Raw genomic sequence first — 21,220 nt, forward strand, 5'->3', positions numbered from 1 at the left:
TGCGCTTTATCTTCAGTCAAGTTACAATGCACCATCTAGCCCAAGTTTTGTTATAGCTCAGTGGTAGAGCATTCGACTGCAGATCGAGAGGTCCCCGATTCAAACCCGGGTGCCCCCTTCGTCCGATTGCAGTTTTGTTTTTTGCTCGCGTGTTTTATGATACATATAGGAGCGCTTGGAGTAGTTGCGGCCTGTCTCGGGGGTATAGCTCAGTGGGTCCACTTCCGGCCACCGAGCGTGACGGACGTGCTATCATGTGCTCCGCCGGAGCGGTGTTAGCGGCTCAGCCAAGCCGCGGAAACAGGATTGATGTTCATGATAACGAGGAATACGAAGTGATGCTGCCCCACCTACCTACGAGTTGTATCGTTTTGAACACAGTATTTTTGCACGGCGACGTTCGGGCGCGGCCGTATAGGGTCGAGGACTACAGGGATGCCCTTGCCCGTTTGGATTTGCTCTCTGAGGTTGTAGCCCTGGGAGCATTCCAAATGAATCACGTATGGGCGGTTACGTTTAGGAGTTTAGAGGCCACACAGAAAGTGCTCGCGGCGGAAAGCATTACCGTCAAGGAACGTCGGTGCATCGTTATCGACCCCAACAAGCAGGAAGTCTGAGTCAAGGTGCACTGGGTTCTCCAGAATATGACTGACGAAGATGTGCGGGTGGCCTTCCGACCATATGGTGAAGTGACGGAAACGTCGAAAGAGAGGTGGCGTGTTCAAGGCGTCACCGAAAAGGGGTCCACAACTAGAACGTTGAGCCTAAAACTGAAAACAGGTGTCACAGCAGAAGACATTCCCCACCAAATTCGTATCGCAGGTGAGCCAGCTCTTTTAGTAGTCACAGGGAGGCCCCCCCTTTGCCTGCGATGTCAAGGGAAAGGCCACATTCGTCGCGACTGTCGAGTGCCTAGGTGCTCGCTTTGTCGGAGATTTGGGCATGATGAGAGCCAGTGTGTTCCTACGTACGCCAGCATGACGGACCCGGCTAGGAACAGTGAGCTGGCGGAACATGTCATGGATGAGGTGGAGGCTGAGGAAGCGTCAAAGGAAGCAGGGGTTTTGCCATCTGCTGAGGCAAAAGACCTGCAACCTTCAAGCGGTGAGCACACAGTGGCGACGACGGCCTCGCAGCATGAACTGCCTCAACTCGAACAGGAGCAGAAGAAAAATCAGGAGAAGACGCCTACTGTCGAAATGGAGGATACCTCAAGGAACGAACCAAGCACCCTACAAAATGTCAAAGATGCAACTATGGAAGACACCGCTGTTTCGGCCACAAAACGCTCTCATCTTCAAGCGGTACAAGGCGACCAGCTAAGTGACGGTGCAGCAGTGGAGGAGCCACCCACCAAAGCGACACCGACGAGGCGAGCGCCATTTAAACCAAGGCCAACTATTCCGCCTGATAGAAGAACAGCAGAAGCGACGCCAAAATAGCGCGGCTTCTGTGGTAACTTTGTCCTTTTCGGATGCCGGAGCAACGTGCGCGACACACTTGACTACGCATGGAGGACGATCCAGAAGAAGCGCATCGATCCTCGAGTAAAGGCTGGCACAGCGTGGACACAAGTGTTAATCCGCTGAGCACGGAAACCGCTGCCGCGACATGGTGCCCTGAGGTGAGCACTGCACGATTTGTGTGTTCCTCCAGAGATAAGGGAATATTATTTCATATGCCATTGCGCATAGCGACGTTGAATGTCAGGGGGCTGGCAGCGATCAAGCGTCAGTGTCAAGTCAGCCGAATTTTCCTAGAAAACGATTTGAACATTATCGCTTTGCAAGAAACCAAAATAGAGAGTGAGGAACATACAGATCGAATGGTTGCCAATTTTCGGTCGCGATACAATGTGTGTATATGTCATGCTGTTGGAAGGTCGGGAATTTTGAGAAACAGTCTGGGCATTGTGGAGGAAAATGTCGTAGCATCCGAAGAAGGCCGGTTACTGGTTGTTGACTTTGTACTGTCTGGTAGTGCTTGGCGTGTTATATGTGTGTACGCACCTAACAATCAGACTGAGCGTGTTGCTTTTTTTTAGAAGGTTGAAGTGTTCCTAAACTGCGCGAAAAGTGTTATTCTTATGGGTGACTTCAACTGTGTCTGCTTAACAGAAGATCGAGTACTCAAGTCCCCGATTCGCGATCAGAGCGCTCGGTTGCTGAACTCACTAATTCAAGGCTATAACATGGAAGATCTTGGCAGTGTACTGTCCCAAGGCTCACATCCCGGTTTTACGCATTTCCAACGCGGCAGTAATGCGAGACTAGACAGAGTGTGCGCCAGCTTGCAACTTGTCACAGCATGTGAAAAATACGATCTAAAGCACCTCTCGTTCAGCGATCATAGTCTTGCGATGGTTAGGTTTGGTAACAAGCCCAAAAAGTCACGGTTTAGTTGGGACCTCTGGAAGCCTAACGTAAAACTTCTAGAGGATGAAGAATTCATTGAGCGAATTAAAGAAGAGATAGCTAAAATGCCCTCGACTAGCTCATGGAGCTACGCAGCAAAGTGGGAGACATTTAAGAACGACGTCAAGGTGATCGCGATAGAACGAGGAACAATAGTTCATCAAAGATGTCGAAAAATGGAGAGAGAATTGAAGTGCAATTTGGATTTCATGATGTGTGTGGAAACAGCAGCGCCTGGCATGTACCGTGGTTTTCAAAAATACACGGCCCACGGCTTCAGTCCGCGGAGCGGCTGCCGGGCCGCACCGCGGCGCTGCTATCTCTACCCGGCGCTCTGTACGAGGGTGCCCTATGTGACGACAGCTTTATCCCTTCCTCTCGTGCTGTATAGTAACACGCCTTCTGAATTCTATGTGCGGCGTTCGTCCGTTTCGCCTTTCTTCCTCCATGGTTTCGCCGCTGCCGCTCGCTACGAAAGAGAGCGTCTGGACTCTGTATATTCGCATCACCGGACTCGGCGCGCGTTTGCAAATACTGGCGCCCTGCAACCTTCTTCCAACATACGTTCATCGCCGTACGTGCATAGAGAGGAGAAAAACGAGTGTCGTGCCCATGGAGGAAGGAAAGGTCATGTCTCTCTCTCACCGCGCTGCTATCGGACCTATGTCCACGGAGCGTTGAGATGCCGCGCTCTGCAGTGGCGGGACCTTGCTACTCAGTCCGCTTCCCTTGTGCAATTGTGGCGAAACTCAGTATGACTTTTTTTAGAAAAGTCTGCTCTCCTCAATGCAAACTCTTCGAAAGAAGAAATACCAAGTTTAATGGGAACAAGTGTTCTACCATTGGTCATTTTGTCTAGTATATAGTTGCACTTGACAAATCGGAGACCTTAAACGTCTACTGTGAATTATGTCAGTGGGAATAAATTTGAACATTATGCTACATTTAATGATATATCACTGGATAGATTGTCAAGCATGATAACACTGTACTAATTATGGGTATTAATGAGTTGTCACTCATTTGTAATTTGCGACTAAATATTTCGCTATACCTTCAAGTCATAAATTTTTGGATAGCGATGCAGAGTATAATTGCGCTAGACTAGCTAATTGTACTTTTCAAGTAATCATCGCTCTTTTGTTAATTGCAACTAAGTATGAAACATGCTACACCATGAAGTCATGCATGGTTGGAAAACTTGTATTAAGTATTATAGCAAATAATGATTGGTAGGCGCTAAATATTATCGCTAATTTGTTAATTGCGATTAAAAATATATGTTGCACTACTACCTCAAATTACGTATCATTAATTAGTTTGTATCGAGTATTATTGCACAGAACTGATAATGGGTGTTACTTAATTATCGCTAAATTGTTCATTGCAATTAAACATTGAGTGCCATGCTAAATGATCAAGTTATATATCTTTGAATAGATTATGTTGTGTGTAATTGTACCCCACTATCAAGAAAGATCAGTATGGATTACAGTATCTTACTCTGAAATTAGGCTAAATCTGGTGTATTGTGGCGAACTGCGTCTATGGCGATAACAAATTATCGATAATTAATTAACCCATATTATTAGCTCTGTGCAATAATACTCGACATAAGCTATCCAATGATACGTAACAATTGAGGTTGTAGTGTAATATATATATATATATATATATTGTGAGCCTTCCGCGGATCTTCTTTCATTTGTACATACCATAATCTTCTTCTTTCTTTTGTACATACCATCGTCATCGTCCCGCGGCGCCGGCTCCAGCACGCGCCTGGGTTCTCCATCAGATTAAAAACGCTGACACGGCGTACCTTGCCTTGCCGTCACGACTTGGCGTCTCGACCTGGCCTTCTTTCACACGTGGTGGAGGTGAAATTTGATCCCCTTACTGCCTTGTGCCCTGCCTTTCGCTGGAGCTACGTTCCGGTCGCCGTTTGGCAACAACCACCATCGTTATGTCAACCGAGAGCAGTCCCGACCCGGCCGGACCCTCTACCTCGGCTACACCGCCGCCTCCCACTGTGCCCACACGACAACGCGACCCGCCGCTGTTCGCCGGTCGTCGCGACGAGGACGTGGATGACTGGCTTGACACTTATGAACGCTGCAGTGCCTACAATCGGTGGGATGACGCTTTAAAATTCCTCAACGTTTCCTTCTACCTGATTGAGGTCGCCAGGAATTGGTTTATCAACTGCGAGCCCCACACAACTAACTGGCCCACCTTCAAACAGCAATTCCGCCAATACTTCGCCGACCCCGCAGTTCGGACTGAGATCGCGAGGAACAAGCTCGCTTCCCGTCGTCAAGGTCCCGATGAGTCGTATGCCTCTTACATAGAGGCCATACTTGCACTTTGCCGGCGTATTAGCCCCACCATGTCTGAACCTGAACGCGTGCACCATGTCATGAAAGGAATCAATTCTGTGGCTTATAACACCCTACTTGCCCAGAATCCATCAAGTGTTGATTCCATTATCACGACCTGTCAACGACTCGAACAGCTGCAGTCCTCCCGATTGCAGCCCGACTTCTCTACTGGCCCCCCCTCTACTCACTTTGATCTACGAACCCTAATTCGAGCGATAATCCGCGAAGAGCTCCAAGCCTTGAGCCCTTTCTGCCGGCACGGGTGTGATCACTCTTCTTCTAATGACGCCAGCCTCCGCACCATCATTAAAGAAGAATTGGCAACTATCACCCACCCTGTCGCACCTGACCCTCCTGCTGCACCTCGTACAGCGCCGACTTATGCTCACGTTGCTGCATCCCCTCCTCCTTTTGTCCCCCCCCCCCCCCCCACAACAAGCACCGCCCTACAACCACATCAACGCCGTGACGACGGCTCAGCCGACGCCGCCCTATTACGCACCTTGGCGCCCCTCTCGCCCAGTGTGCTACTACTGTGGAATCAGAGGACATATTTCCCGCTTCTGTCGTCGACGCATTCAGAACGAGCGGCGTGGTTACGACGCCTTCGAAAGTGACGTACCCGCATATTATCAGCGACGATCTGTTCACAGCCCACCTCGTCGATCCTCTCCACCACCGGTATCCTCGTCTGAACCAAGTGGCGCCCATGTTTCCCGACGCCGGTCCCTTTCCCCATACCGCCGCTCTGTTTCTCCACTTCGACCAACAACAACTGTTCCTGTCCGTCATTTGGAAAACTAAGCGATGCAATTTCCGGAGGTGAAACTGCACTCTGCGAACTTACCAAAAGTCCTCCTCATCTCCCGTACAATATGATTTCCGTTTTAGCTGAAGGATTACCGGTCGAAGCTTTGATTGACACAGGGGCTGCAATTTCTGTTATTCGCGCTGATTTATGCCACCGTATGCGGAAAGTAACGACACCATATGATGGACCTGAACTTCGTGGAGCAAATGACGTCCCTCTACATCCTTCAGCAAAGTGTACAGTTCGAATTGTTATAGACGGCGTCCGCCACCATGTGCAGTTTGCTGTGCTTTCACCGTGTGCGCATCAGATGATTTTTGGTTGGGATTTTTTGTCGACCGCGTCAGCGTTAATTTCTTGTGGCGACCGTGTCATTCATATGACACAGTGATTTTTCATCTGACATGTCTGAAGGACGTCATTCCCTCATTGCCGCAGTTGACACTGTATTGCCTCCACAGTGCGAAAAGCTTGTTACCGTTGTTTCGGAACACATCACTGACGGGGATGTACTTATCGCACCATCTCATCGTCATCTTGCACGTGGAATCGCCTTCCCATCAAGTCTTGTACGATTCCGCAGCGGCTCAGCGATAGTAGCTGCCACGAACACATCCCGTGAATCCATCGTCCTGACTGAAGGAACTTCCCTGCCATGCATAGTGGATGCTCACCCTAAGTCCATTATGGTGCTCACCGCCCCGCTACCTCAGCAACGTGATTCATCGCACGTCTCTCTTCCGATGCTGTCGAAGACAATCAGTCCGGACCTCACGCCGCACCAACGCAAAGAATTGCTGAAATTGCTTCAAGCCCATCAAGCCATTTTTGATGCCACTTCCCCTCCACTGGGACGGACTAGTGTTGCACACCACCGCATCATTACTGAAGGTAACTCGATCGTACGCCGACGACCTTATCGGGTTTCTCTCTCGGAACGAAACGTAATCGAAGAAAATGTGAATGACATGCTCCGTCGCGATATTATTCGTCCATCAACAAGCTCATGGTCTTCCCCAGTAGTATTAGTTAAAAAAAAGGACGGATCGGTACGATTTTGTGTTGATTATCGCGCACTAAGCAAAATTACCCGTAAAGATGTCTACCCGATGCCGCGAATAGATGACGCCCTTGACTCTCTCCAAGGCGCCGAATATTTCTCGACCTTTGATCTCCGCTCAGGTTATTGGCAAATACCAATGCATGAGGGCGACAAAGAGAAAACCGCTTTCGCAACTCCCGATGGACTTTACGAGTTTAATGTTATGCCCTTTGGCCTGTGTAACGCACCAGCGACATTTGAAAGAATGATTGATACGGTACTTCGTGGCCTAAAATGGAGAACCTGTTTATGTTACTTGGACGACATTGTTATCTTTTCGGCAACTTTTAACGACCATCTCACGCGCCTGGATGAAGTCCTGACGTGTCTTTCTTCAGCGGGCCTTCAGCTCAACACCAATAAGTGCCACTTTGCACAAATGGAAATTAAAATATTGGGACATCTGGTTAGCAGTGACGGCATTCGTCCAGACCCAGATAAAATCAGCGCGGTCTTGAACTTTCCTCGTCCGCAACGGACTGCAGATTTGCGCAGTTTCCTCGGCCTGGCGTCATATTTCCGGCGTTTCATAAGGCATTTTGCAACTATTGCTGCGCCACTTCATGAACTACTTAAAGCGCGCAGCTCTTTCGTGTGGACTGAACAGTGCAACACTGCTTTTACCGACCTAAAGCTCGCCCTCACATCAGATCCCGTTCTTGGCCACTTCAGCGACAGCGCTCCTACCATCCTGCACACTGATGCCAGTGGTCACGGTCTTGGCGCTGTCCTTCTGCAGCGCGATGCAACTTCGCGTGAGAAAGTCATTGCCTTCGCCAGTCGGACCTTGACTCCAGCTGAGAAAAACTACACCATTACCGAGCAGGAATGTCTTGCCGTCGTCTGGGCTGTTCAAAAGTTTCGCCCCTACCTCTATGGTCGGCACTTCACAGTTGTGACCGATCACCATGCTCTTTGCTGGTTGTCTTCACTGAAAAATTTAACAGGCCGACTTGGCCGCTGGATTCTACGCCTGCAAGAATATAATTTCGACGTCGTTTATAAATTGGGTCGCCAACACCAAGACGCCGACGCTCTTTCTCGCTGCCCACTTACGGAATCAGCCTGCTGTTTTTCTTCGCAACGAATTTCCACCTCTGACCTCAGCCGAACATCTCTTCCCTCGACGCATATCACAAGTTTCTTTTGACGATTCTGAGCACAAACACGCACTCCGCTCGCAGCAATTAGCTGATGCCTACTGTCGGCCCATCATCGACCGCCTTAACGGCGCTTCGAACCCGCCCAATGCTAGGCTTCGCCGACAGCTTCGCAATTTCAAACTCGAAGATGGCATACTACGCCGCTACGTGTATTGCCCTGATGGAACTCGTTGGCTCCCTGTCGTGCCGCGTGCGCTTCGCCCACGTCTACTGGCGGCTTTCCACGATGACGCTACTGCAGGTCACCTTGGTTTTGACAAAACATATGACCGCGTGAAAAGACGATTCTTTTGGCCGGGCCTATCTTCTACCGTAGCTAAATACGTCGCTTCCTGCCATCTGTGCCAACGCCGCAAGCGGCCGACTTCTTCGCCTGCTGGCCTCCTACAGCCTCTTCCATGTTCCGCCACGCCATTCGACGTAGTCGGCATCGACTTATATGGTCCCCTACCTCTCTCCGATGGGGGTAACCATTGGATTATAACAGCCGTTGACCACCTTACACGCTACGCTGAAACAGCCCCTGTACCGACTGGTTCTGCCGAAGAGGTAGCTAATTTTTTTTTTGCGATCAATTGTCCTGCGTCATGGCGCTCCTCGGGTGCTTCTAAGTGACCGCGGGACGGCCTTCTTATCGAGTCGTTGCCGAAGTTCTTCATGCGTCAACCACTCTTCATAAGACAACCTCAAGCTACCATCCCCAGACTAACGGTCTTACTGAGCGATTTCATCGCACTCTATCCGATATGATATCCATGTACATCACACCGGATCACCGAAATTGGGACACTATTCTACCATTCGTCACATTCGCCTACAATACAGCACTACAGCGGACTACCGGTTACTCTCCGTTTTTCCTTGTTTTTGGCCGTCCTCCCACTACAATGCTCGACACTTTCTTCTTCTCTACGCCCGACTTCTCCTCATCAGTACCAGCCCAGTTCTTATCCCGTGTGGCCAGATGCCGTCATCTTGCCCGTCTCAACACAGAAGCGCGCCAGGAAGACCGCAAGAGTCGCTACGATTCTACGCATCGTGCAGTCTCTTTTCGTCCCGGTGACGAAGTCCTGCTTTACACACCACTGCCCGCCCCGGGCCTTAGTGATAAATTTCAGCGTCGCTATCTTGGTCCCTACAAGATCATAAACCAAACTTCCCCCGTGAACTACCAAGTCACACCTGTTGATCCCCCAGCCGATCGACGCCACCGTGGAACTGAAATTGTTCATGTCTCCCGCTTGAAGCCGTTTGTGCGCCGCGGTGCATCGGTTGGTTAAGAGCGGCCAGGCTGGCCGCTTCCGACCCCCCGGGATGATTGTGTGAGCCTTCCGCGGATCTTCTTTCATTTGTACATACCATAATCTTCTTCTTTCTTTTGTACATACCATCGTCATCGTCCCGCGGCGCCGGCTCCAGCACGCGCCTGGGTTCTCCATCAGATTAAAAACGCTGACACGGCGTACCTTGCCTTGCCGTCACGACTTTGGCGTCTCGACCTGGCCTTCTTTCACAATATATATATATATATATATATATATATATATATATTGTTACGGGGTAGTTAAGCTTGTAGCAGAGGGCGGACACCGAAGACAAGGCTTTCCAACGGACGTTCTCTGTAGACACCAGCCGACGCTGTTGAACGTCGTCTTCTCTCCAAAACTCACGAGAGTCTTCTTCTTCTTTCCTTATGCGTATGCGTTCTTCTTTCCTTATGCGTTGCACCGCCTAATGTGACGCTACCCCGGCGGCTGAAAAGCACCGTCCCGGTGCGTACTAGCGTCCAAACCAGGGTCCATGTAGTAATATATATATATATATATTTATTTATTTATTCGCAATTAACAAATTAGTAATAATTAATTACGTCTTCCATTATTTACCTGATATAATACTTTATAGAAGTTTTCCAACCATACATATTGCATATTTAGTTACAATTAAAAAGAGGGCGATAATTATTTGAAAAGTACTATTAGCTAGTCCAGCGCAATTACTATCCAACAATTTATGACATTTATTTGTGTCATCTGGAGGCCCCAAATGCAATAATTGCGGGGTGAAGGCAGACCTGCACCACATGGTGTGGACCTACCCACACAATCATCCAGATGACCCGAACATCTTAAGAACATCCAGTGTCCAGACGCCCTCTTTCGTAGCGAGCGGCAGCGGCGAAACAAACGGATAAACGCCGCACGTATAGTGTTCAGAAGGCGTGTTACTTGACAGCGCGAGAGGGAGGGAGATAGCTATCGTCACATAGGGCACCCTCGTACCGAGCGCCGGGCAAAGATAGCAGCGCCGTGGTGCGGTCCGGCAGCCGCTTCGCGTACCGAAGCCATGGGCCGTGTATTTTTGAAAACCACTGTACATAAACAAAATCCGAGAATTAAAGAACCAGCTAGAAGCTCGGGAGACAGACAAGTACAGAGCGGCAGTGATAAGAGCGCGGGCCGAAAAGTTGTGGGCAGGTGAAGCACCGAACAAGCGTGCGTTGTGCGATGAAAGGCGGTATGCAACGTAGAAAGAAATCCGGCAGATTCGGTACCACAATGAGATTACCAGCGACAAGAATGAAATTGAGCAGGCCTTTGTGGAATACTATACAGAACTGGTAGGGAACAAAAGAATGAGGTGCGAACTCCATGATGAATTTTTATCGCTAGTGCCCAGATTAGATGAGCACACTGTTGCTCGCCTAGAACAACCTATCAGCATTGGTGAAGTTGAAAGCGCAATTGACGAGCTAGTCCTTGGGAAGACGGCAGGGCCCGACGGCCTCGGGGCCGCTTTTTTATAAGACTATTCGAGACGAAATTAGCCCAGCTTTACATGCGGTGATCACGGAAGCGTACAAAGAAAAACAAATGCCGTTGTCTTTTCGTACTGGTCACGTAGTGCTAATCCCCAAAACGGATGACCAAAGGAAATTGCAGTCTGTAGGGTCTTATCGCCAGATTACGCTGACCAATACCGACTACAAGATATTCATGAAGGTTCTGGCCAAGCGCCTGCAAAGTGTGATCATGCAACTCGTTGGACCGCACCAAACGTGCGGAGTAAAAGGGCGCAGTATATGCACAAATGTTCATGTTGCGCGTAGTATTCGGGAATGTTGTGATGACTTTGCTGGTCGAGTAGCAATGATCCAACTGTACCTGGCAAAGGCATTCGATCAGGTATCGCATGAAGTTCTGTACAGCGTGCTTGTACATGCAAATGCAGGATGCGTTATTCTTGATGGTCTAAAAGTGGTTTATGACAATTGCACCTTTCGAATCATTGTTAACAAAAGCTTAAGCGAAACTGTCCCCGTGCGGTCTTCAGTAAGACAAGGTTGCCCACTCTCTCCTTTACTTTTCGCTCTGTACCTGGAACCATTTTGTCTTAAACTGATCAACTCCGAACTAATTAACGGTTTTCGTATTTAGTCGTCCCAGCTGAAAGTTCTTGCCTATGCGGATGATATTGCGGTGTTTTGTAGCGACCGAAAAAGTGTTCAAGAAGCAATTTTCGTTGCCAAAAAATTTTGTGAACAGACAGGCGCTGAGATTAACTGGGACAAAAGTGTCGGCTTCTGGCACGGAAATTGGGGAAATTGCGCCGAGGTCTTTTGCGAACCTCCAGTGGACAACCGTTTCATCGAAGTACTTGGGAGTGCCACTGCAATATTATAAGAGGAGCGCCGATTACTGGAATGACGTGATGCTCGAAGGGAAGGAGAAGACAGGGGCATTTCAAGGTAGAGAATTATCCATGTTTGCGAGGGCATCCGTATGCAATATTTTTCTAATCTCCAAATTGTGGTATGTTTTGCAGTTTCTTTCTATGTCACGCGTATATGTGCAAAAAATGCACAGAGTGTTTGCTGTACTCATTTGGGCGTCCAACTGGGAAAGGACAAAACGAACCAATTTATTTCGATCAGTTCGAGATGGTGGTGTCGGTCTCTCACATTTGTTTGTTCGGCAACTCGTCTCCCGTTTTGTTTTTGAGGGATCAAAGTGAGCCCTTCTTACGCTCAATGATGCAAGTGCGCCCTTCCAGATCTTATTGTGTCTACTGCAGGGAGGCCAATATGCGGGTTGAAGGGATATTTAAAGGAGATTGTTGACTCTGCCTATATACTGAAGGTTAGATTCTCGACAGAATATCTAAGTCTGGTGAACAAGAAAAAATTGTATAGTGACTTAATAGATGTCATGATGCCAGTTCCCTTGTGCCGAATGATAAACAATGGAGGCCGAGGGCAAGATGTTTTACAAAGAGTTAAAAAGATGCCGATCAAAGCAAGTACGAAGTCGTTCTTTATTTCTACGACAGATTGTCAGCCGATTTCTTTTTGTTCGCGATGTAAGAGATCCATTTTTGCGTACTGTGTGCCAATTAAGGCTCGGAAATGCACTGCCGGACTTTGGTGTCTCGACCGAAAGTGTATCGGGACGCATTTTTGGTTATTTTAGAGAAGTTGTCGCTAGTGCGCGATTCCTGTCTGTTCGATTTTCTTATGAATATTTATCTTGTGTTAGCAGGAGGAAGCTGTATAAGGATTTGTGTGACGTAGTCACACAAATGTACAGGGCCTTATACAGTGGAGGACCAGGACGCGACGTACTTAAGCGGGTGAAGGCGATGCAGGTGCCGTCAAATGCAAAAACTTTTTTCTTTAAGTTACACACGGAAACACTGCCAGTAAAGAAGTTCTTGGAAGGGAAGAATTTATTTTTACCTTGGGGTTCGCATTGCTTAATTTGTAAACAGCCAGAAACTATAGACCGCGTTTTCCTACATAGTTGGGAAGGGATATTTTAAAAAGGACTTTAAAAAAGGAATTTCCATTAGTCTCGCATGGTATTAGGTACTTGCCAGCAGTAGAGAATGAGAATGGGGTGCCATTTGACCTTATTATGCTAATGGCCCTCCACTGTATTTGGCGCTCGAGAATGGCAGGATACCGTTGCTATCCTGACGCACGGAGAGCACGGATCTATTTTCGGGAAGGCATGAATAGATATATTGAAATTCAGAAACTTACTCCTGAAGCTTCCGGGTGGCTCGGAAGATTGGAGCCATTAGTGACCCTAAGAGAATTTTAGCATGACGACGCCACAACCCACCTGGCTGTACCCTGTAAGTGGTTTTGTGTATTGAGCCGAAGTCAGGCAATAAAGAAAAAAAAAAAAGGGGGTATAGCTCAGGGATAGAGCATTCGACTGCAGATCGAGAGGTCCCCGGTTAAAACCCGGGTGCCCCCTTCGCCCGATAGCACTTTTGTTTTCTGCTCGCCTGTTTTATGATGCATATAGGAGCGTTTGGCGTGGTTGAGGTCTGTCTCGGGAGTATATAGCTCAGTGGTCCCTTACAAAAATGAGTTTTGAAACTCTATTGTTGGACTATTGACCGCCTTTTGAATTTATTGAATTTCGATAGACATTCAACCCCAGCTGAATGCAATCTTTACAGGGCCAACAGAATTTTCATTGTGTTCTACCCAATAGACTTTTTGTGCAATTTTTTCTATGTGCTTTTTGTTGTCAGTTTGCAACGTTCACGAACAATTAGCGTGTACTGTTCATGCTGACCCATGTTTTTAAGTAGTTTTAGGCACAAATGATAAGAGCATGATGTAACAATTTCGTTATGAATTTTTGGTCTCACTTGTAATCAACTATTGGCCACATTCTGCAAAGGGAAATATAAGAGCAGCATGCAGTTGCGCGCTCGTTCATGTTATATAAAAGTACATATTAACGGTGCACACTTGGCTCAAGCTTCGCAACACAGTGAAAATATGCCCTAAAAACTTCATGATGGCAAAGCCTCCACTAATAATGCAAATACATCGTTGAATGTCAATCAGAATCCGTAATGGATCAGCTTCTGTATGTCGCAGAAGGTAACTTTAGTGGTAGGACATATTTTATATTTATCATAAAACAAGTTCAGTGAGTCATCATACTAACAAACAGGATCCTAGATTGAACCTACCATGTAGGGCAGGACAGAGCTTTTTTAAACCAGTTCCAAAGTTCACTATATATATGCTTCAGGGTCTGACATTCTGCCCAAGCATAGGTATTTTTGCCCGTAGCTTTTTGCCGCAAAATGAGGTGCAGTCTGTATTGGAATCCTCCACCGCTGTATGTCTTTGGAGAATTTTACTGTTATTTTTTCTTTTCCTTCCTTTCTTAGTGGACACCATGCTAAAATGAAGTCGCTTTAAACATTGAGGGGTTCTAATAATCACGGATTGATCCCACGCATACTATAGAGTTAACACGCATAGCAAAAACATTCGCGTATGAAAAAAAAAGAAAAAAAAACAAGATTGCATGCGTCTTCTAACGGCGACTCTTCTTTTCAAAGAAGCATTCGGCCGCCGCCTTGCCCCTGTCCGCATCCCACTTCCCCCGTGCCCCGCGAAAGGCGCCAGCATGTCCGGAGAGGTCGAGGGTCGCTTCCTGTCGGCTGGGGGGAAAAAAGGGGGAGGGAGGAGGGGTTGCTCCCGCTTGGTCTCCGCTCTCTGCCTTCACCGTGGTTTGTTTTCACGGAGATGACCTTGGCTTCAGCAGTCGCGCAGCGGGGGTGGCGGCTTTTCACCGAAGCTGTTCTTCTGCGCCCCGTTTTCTTTGCACGCAGACGCGGGTACGCTGAGTGCGGCGATGTGCCAGTTCAGTTGGCGTTTTCCCCGCCACCGTGGTCGCATCTTGCACTGTGAACGAAGCACCGTATGTAGGTTTTTCGCTGGTGATTATCACGAAGATCGTTTTGTTCAAAGTGGAGCGCGAACGTACGAATTTAAGTCTTCGGAGGACTACGCTCTTGGGCGGCAGCTTCTGCGCAAGGAGGACGTGTTTAAGAAGTTCAACAGTCCCAGGCGTTTTGGATTCTAGGCGAAAAGCCGGCGCGGGCGGAGGGAGCGTCTGCACTTTGGTGAGTGTTTTACTTTTTCCTATTCGTGTTTGTGCCAGTCTTGTACTGTGTGTGCTACAAGGTGAAGCCCGCATGTAAATATTTCTAGCAGACAAACCAGCCTCGTCGGAAAAAAAAGGAGGGGGAGAGAGAGAGAGAGAACGAGGCTTGTCTCTACGCGGACGCTGGGGCCGATGGAACGCCAGCTGGAATGGCGACATTTTCTTTCTTTTTTTTAACCGGTGACCGTTTTTGACGGATTGTTCGGCACAGTGCTGTACTCTTTCGATACGCTACTCGCGCTGAGACGGACACATTATCGAGATCATAATATGCCTCTGTCACACATTGTGGATTATTGAATCTGTGCAGCTCCGCCATTTTTGCAGTGTTTGTTTTTGTTTCCACTCATTTTAGTGCCTATAGTTGGTAATTTTGCTTCAAGTTTTCTGGGTAGTAATGCTTGTGACCTGCGCTTTGCTATTTATATTCACAATGGGATCTTTGACGGCAGCATATATTGTTTATTAGGGAGAAATGAACGATGTGGTAGTGCTGCCGAGCTGTGGAGGCGGCGGTCGATGCCGTCTAAGCAGTGAAAGACAGTGACAACTCATTTTAGACAAGAAATTTCTTGAGCTATGACGTGGAGCAGCGCACAAATGCCTTTGCTCTATTTTTAGGTTAGTATATACCGCAACTTAATTATGATTTATATTGTTTATTTCAGCATCACATGCGAGGAGTTCCCGGACGTATCAGCGTTTTACGCAAAGAACAGCCTGGCGTCATACCTTGCACATGAATTGAAATAAAGCAAATAAACAACCCAGCTCATGTTATGGGTTCACCAAAGATGCATATTTTTTCTTTCTCATTAACGCGCATTTTTTATTCTGTGTTCCCTTTCCGCTGCGGATTAACAGAAAATGCTGCGGGATCAACGGTTAGCCAGGAGCAGGCACGAGGTGGTTTACATTAATGCAAAAGTAGCACAGCACACATCCTTGCTGCGGTCAGTCAACACATTCTATGTTCTGCTCGACCAATCAACAATTTAGTCAGTTTAGTGTAGGTTAATGAGTGAGTAAGTATAATGGGGCTTAAAAGATCAAGATCTGTTTTGTTCTTTTATGCCTCACTATGCTTATCATTAACCAGCACTGATCAGACAGGATTGTTGATTGGTCGGGCAGAACATAGAATGTGGTGACTTATCGCAGCTAGGAGATGTACTGTACTACTTTTGCATTAATGAAAATCACCCCGTGTCTGCTCCTGGCAAACCGATGGTCGTGTACTATTTTCTGTTGTTCAGGAGTGGAAAGGTAGCAGAAAATCAAAAAGCGTCACTTGCAGAGTTTCTGAAGCATTTGAGCCTGAAATCAACAGAATTTCAGTTGCGCGAATTCCAAAAGCGCTCTTAAGAAACACATGGGCCACTATTTCATAAGCGCTCAACAAGAGGTCAACACTGCATCATCCAAAATGTTGTTGATTATCGACAGACTTTCAACAGCGTGTATTGACACAACGCTTTCGAATTTCTATAGAAACCCTACATGCATTTTTGTAAGGGGTAGAGCATTCGACTGCAGATAGAGAGGTCCCCGGTTCAAACCCGGATGCCCCCTTCGCCCGATTGCACTTTTGTTTTCTGCTCGCGTGTTTTATGATGCATATAGGAGCGTTTGGCGTGGTTGAGGTCTGTCTCGGGAGTATATAGCTCAGTGGTAGAGCATTCGACTGCAGATAGAGAGGTCCCCGGTTCAAACCCGGGTGCCCCCTTCGCCTGATTGCACTTTTGGCTTCTGCTCGCGTGTTTTATGATGCATATAGGAGCGTTTGGCGTGGTTGAGGTCTGTCTCGGGGGTATAGCTCAGTGGTAGAGCATTCGACTGCAGATCGAGAGGTCCCCGGTTCAAACCCGGGTGCCCCCTTCGCCCGATTGCACTTCTGTTTTCTGCTCGCGTGTTTTATGATGCATATAAGAGCGTTTGGCGTGGTTGAGGTCTGTCTCGGGGGTATAGCTCAGTGGTAGAGCATTCGACTGCAGATCGAGAGGTCCCCGGTTCAAACCCGGGTGCCCCCTTCGCCCGATTGCACTTTGTTTTCTGCTCGCGTGTTTTATGATGCATATACGAGCGTTTGGCGTGGTTGAAGTCTGTCTCGGGGGTATAGCTCAGACCATTCTACTTCCAGCCACCGTAGTGAACGGTCGCAGAATCATGTGCTCCAGCGGAGCGGCGATAGCGGCCCTTTCCAGCCGCGGAAACAGGCTCGACGACATGGATGACAGCGAGTTTCAGATTATTCTGCCAACTTTGCCCACCGGACGCGTTGTTTTTAACACGCTTTTTTTGCACGGCGATGTGCGAGTCAGGCCATACAGGGTCCAGGATTTCCGCGACGCCCTTGCCAACGCTGGTGCGCTCCCCGACGTTGTGGCGTTGGGGGCGTATCAGATCAACCATGTTTGGGCGGTCACGTTAAGCAGCACAGAAGCAACGAAGAAATTTGCGGCTTTCAAGGAACTCGAGGTTAAGGGACGCCGTTGCCTCATTATCGATCCCGAAGACCAACAGGTGAAGCTGCGACTTCACTGGATGTTGCATGGTGTGGCAGACGACGACATCCGGACGGCTTTTGCTGCTTTTGGGAACGTGACCGAGGTGACCCGGGAGAGGTGGAGAGTTCAAGGCGTCAAGGAGAAGGGGTCCACCACGAGGACTGTGCTGCTGCAATTGAAACCCGGCATTAAGGTCGACGACTTACCTCACCAGCTGCGAGTTGCCGGAGAGCTAGCCCTTGTCGTGGTGCCTGGGCGAGCGATGCAGTGCCTGCGCTGCCGCGGTACCGGTCACGTTCGACGAGAATGTAAGGTACCGCGTTGTCCAAAGTGTAGACGCTACGGACATGACGAGGCTGCCTGTGTGCTTACGTACGCTTCGGCCGCGGGACATGGAACTACAGAACGGTCGGCGGAGCTCACCATGGACGTAGTCGAGGCGGAGGAGGCGGCGAAAGGTGCCGGAGAAGTGCGAACGCAGACACGGGAGACAGATTCGTCGGTGGACTCGGCAGAAAACAGCAATGCTGCGAGAGATGTGGGGAGAGCGGACTCTACACCTGAGCTCCCTAGCAATGAGGAAGGCACGTCACTTGAGCCGGCAAACGGTATGGAACAGGATAATGGGGAGGAGCACTCGGACAGCAGCGGTGTTCGTAAGCCAGGCGTCCCAGCCCCAGCCAAGCGATCCCACACACAGTCCGAACCCGAAGGTAACCAGGCGTCAGCCCCCAGCGTCGACGAGCCACCAGCAAAAACGGGGCAATCCCGGCGGTCCACGCTACGTCTGCGGCCAAACATTTCATCAGAGAGACGGGCAGCGGATAAAGTGCCCCCGCTGCCGGGTCAGCCGCTCGCACCGGACGGGGATGGATCCAAAGGCGGCGTCTAGCAACGCGCTAGACGGGAAAGGTAAGCACAATGCTTTCGGTCTCTTCACCCTTGATGAAAATGGCGCCTGAAACCACCTTAAGAGTAGCCACGTTAAATGTCAGGGGATTGGCAGGCAAAAAGAAGCAGAGCCCGGTGCACCGGCTCTTAACTGACCACGATATTGACGTGCTTGCCGTGCAAGAAACTAAGGTTGATGGGGAGGAAGAGACCGGGAGCATGGTGCGACGTTTCACGGCTAGATTTTACGCCATTGTTAGCCACGCAGTTGGGACATCAGCCGGGTGTGTATTGTTCGTCAAAACGCTGCCTGGTCTGGTTGTAAAGGGCTACTCCTCATGCTCTTCTGGACGGTGTGTAGTGGCTGATTGTGTATACGGCGGTGTTGAGTGGCGCATTATTTGTGTGTACGCTCCTAACTGTGTGGAGGAAAGAACAGTGTTTTTCGAGAATGTTATGCAGCAGTTAAGTACGGAAAGGCAGGTAGTATTGCTGGGCGATTTTAACTGTGTACTGAATGCTCGAGACAAAACCAGCACACGCGGATTCAGAGACAAGAGCACTGAAATGTTATGCCAGTTAATAAGCGAATGGAACATGGAGGATGTGGCTGATTGCTTGGAAGGACCGCGTGCCGTTCAGTATACGCACTTTCAAGGTTCTAGCCACGCGCGTCTGGACAGAATTTACGCGTCGCTGGATTTGATTCATTCATGCAATGAATACCGAGTTGTGCATATGACATTCACGGATCACTGTTTGGTGCAATGCTTATTCGGCACCAAAAACGAAGCAATGCATTTAGCTGGGAGTTATGGAAATTGAACAATAAATTGCTTAAGGATGATGCCTTTAGACGCGTGGTATTGAAGGAATTGAATAAAGTGAGGCCAGGGACTTTGCTCGAAATCTGGAAACAGTGGGAGTTGTGCAAGGAACAGATTAAAATTAAAGCCATTGACAGATCCAGTTGCCTGCTGTACGAGAAGAAAATTACAGAAACCCAGCTGAAGGCTTTGCTCGCAAAACTACACGAACAGGAATGTAAGGCACCCGGCAGATGGATAGAGGATATTCGAAAAATAAAAGAACAGATTAACCTGATCGAAGAAGACAGATACCGAGGAGCGTTAGTCCGTGCAAGAGCGGAAAATTGGGCCATGGGCGAGACGCCATCGAAAAGGGCACTCGGAATTGAAAAGGCTCATGCCGAGAAAAACCGCATTGATAAGATCGAATGGGGTGGCGTGGTATCGTCGGAAGACCATCATATCAGGCATGGTTTCTTCCAGTATTATCAGGAACTGTTCAGCAAAAATGTGGTCGACATGAAAGCTTTCAAACAAAAGTTTCTTGCAGCTATGCCGCGACTAGACGAGGATAAGAAGGAAAGATTGGAGATGCCAATCACAGAAATCGAGGTAGAAAAAGCGATCGATGGTTGAAATATGGGAAAGTCGCCTGGGCCAGACGGCCTAAGTGCGGCTTTTTATAAAGAATTTAAGAACGAAGTAGTTCCAATATTGACAGCGCTCTTCCATGAAGCCTATGCAATAAATAGATTGCCGCAATCTTTCGGATTATATCATACTATTATTATTCCCAAGACAAATGACGAGTAAAAGCTGAAGCAAGTCACAACATATAGGCCAATTGCTTTGACAAACGTAGATTACAAAATATTGATGAAAGTGTTAGCTAGAAGATTGCAGTCAGTGATTACAAATATTGTTGGTCCTCACCAAACGTGTGGTATAAAGGGGAGGGCAATTATGTCAAATATACACACGGCAAGATCGGTGCTCGAGTGTAGTGAACTAATGGATAAATCTGTAGCCATCCTCCAACTGGACCTCGAAAAGGCTTTCGACTGTGTAGCCCACGAAATATTGCTGTGTATTCTGGATCACGTGAACCTAGGTTCAGTAATCAGAGAGGGCGTGGCCATGGCGTACCGGGGATGCACTACTAGATTAATCATTAACAAGAGTCTGGGGGCCCCCATTCAGGTGCAACGCTCGGTACGCCAGGGCTGCCCCCTCAGCCCACTTTTGTTTGCCATCTACATAGAGACACTATGTGTGAACATTATCCAAAACGAGGCAGTTAAAGGTTTTAAGTTGACGGCAGCTGAAGTCAAGTTGCTCGCATACGCGGATGACCTAGCGGTCTGTGCTGTGGATCAGCATAGTATACGCGAGGCAGTGCTGTGTGTCGACAGTTTCAGGAAGGCAACCGGAAGCAAAGTGAACTGGTCAAAGTGTCAGGGATTTTGGCATGGCAATTGGCCATCGACCCCAGAGCTTTTTGCAAATGTGCCCTGGGTAACAACCACCACAAAATACTTAGGAGTTCCATTAAACAGCTACAGGGACAGTGATGCATACTGGAAAGGACAACTGAACGAAATACAGAAAAAATCAGATAGATGGAAGGGGGCATATTTATCAATTTTTGCAAGAGCGACGGTGTGCAATGTGTTCTTTTTAAGCAAACTCTGGTATGTCATGCAAGTGTTGCACTGTTCCCGGGTAAATGTACAGAAGATACATCGTATTCTAGCTGTGTTTGTTTGGTCATCGAGCTGGGGACGGTGCAAGCGGACGAACTTGTTTCGAAGTGTGAAAGACGGTGGTCTCGGGCTGGGACATCTATTTCTCCGCCAGCTTGTCAACAGGTTTTTCTTCTTCCGAGATGTTAGTGACCCTTTCTTAAGAACTGTGTGCCAACTAAGATTGAACCGTGCTTTGCCTGATTTTGTTGTGGGTACCAAGAGTTTACCAGGGAGAACCTTCGGTTATTTTAGAGAAGTGGCTGACAGCGTGAAATTTCTTACAGCGCGTTTTTCGACAGAATTCTTAAGTGAAGTGAAGCGGAAAAAGCTATACAGTGATCTGTGTGATGTTGTTCCAGTGCCAGTGTACAGAGCCATGTACAATGGAGACAACGGTGGGGACGTTTTGAAAAGAGT

The 21,220-nt window shown here is 48.3% G+C and overlaps 4 non-coding genes and 1 pseudogene across 4 annotated transcripts; all 5 read left to right on the top strand.

Moving 5' to 3' along the window:
• Window positions 1-254: 254 nt before the first annotated feature.
• LOC146204020 (uncharacterized) lies at window positions 255-1,442 on the top strand (annotated as a pseudogene).
• An 11,618-nt stretch (window positions 1,443-13,060) lies between these two features.
• TRNAC-GCA (transfer RNA cysteine (anticodon GCA)) lies at window positions 13,061-13,132 on the top strand. The gene has a single exon. It is a non-coding gene; the product is annotated as a tRNA-Cys (tRNA).
• Window positions 13,133-16,503: 3,371 nt separating this feature from the next.
• On the top strand, window positions 16,504-16,577 carry TRNAC-GCA (transfer RNA cysteine (anticodon GCA)). The gene has a single exon. It is a non-coding gene; the product is annotated as a tRNA-Cys (tRNA).
• An 80-nt stretch (window positions 16,578-16,657) lies between these two features.
• Window positions 16,658-16,729, top strand: TRNAC-GCA (transfer RNA cysteine (anticodon GCA)). The gene has a single exon. It is a non-coding gene; the product is annotated as a tRNA-Cys (tRNA).
• Window positions 16,730-16,809: 80 nt separating this feature from the next.
• Window positions 16,810-16,881, top strand: TRNAC-GCA (transfer RNA cysteine (anticodon GCA)). The gene has a single exon. It is a non-coding gene; the product is annotated as a tRNA-Cys (tRNA).
• The last annotated feature ends 4,339 nt before the right edge of the window (window positions 16,882-21,220 follow it).

This window comes from Amblyomma maculatum, chromosome 1 (genome assembly GCF_055883805.1).
Source record: "Amblyomma maculatum isolate TAMU_Amacu chromosome 1, ASM5588380v1, whole genome shotgun sequence".
Taxonomy (NCBI): domain Eukaryota; kingdom Metazoa; phylum Arthropoda; class Arachnida; order Ixodida; family Ixodidae; genus Amblyomma; species Amblyomma maculatum.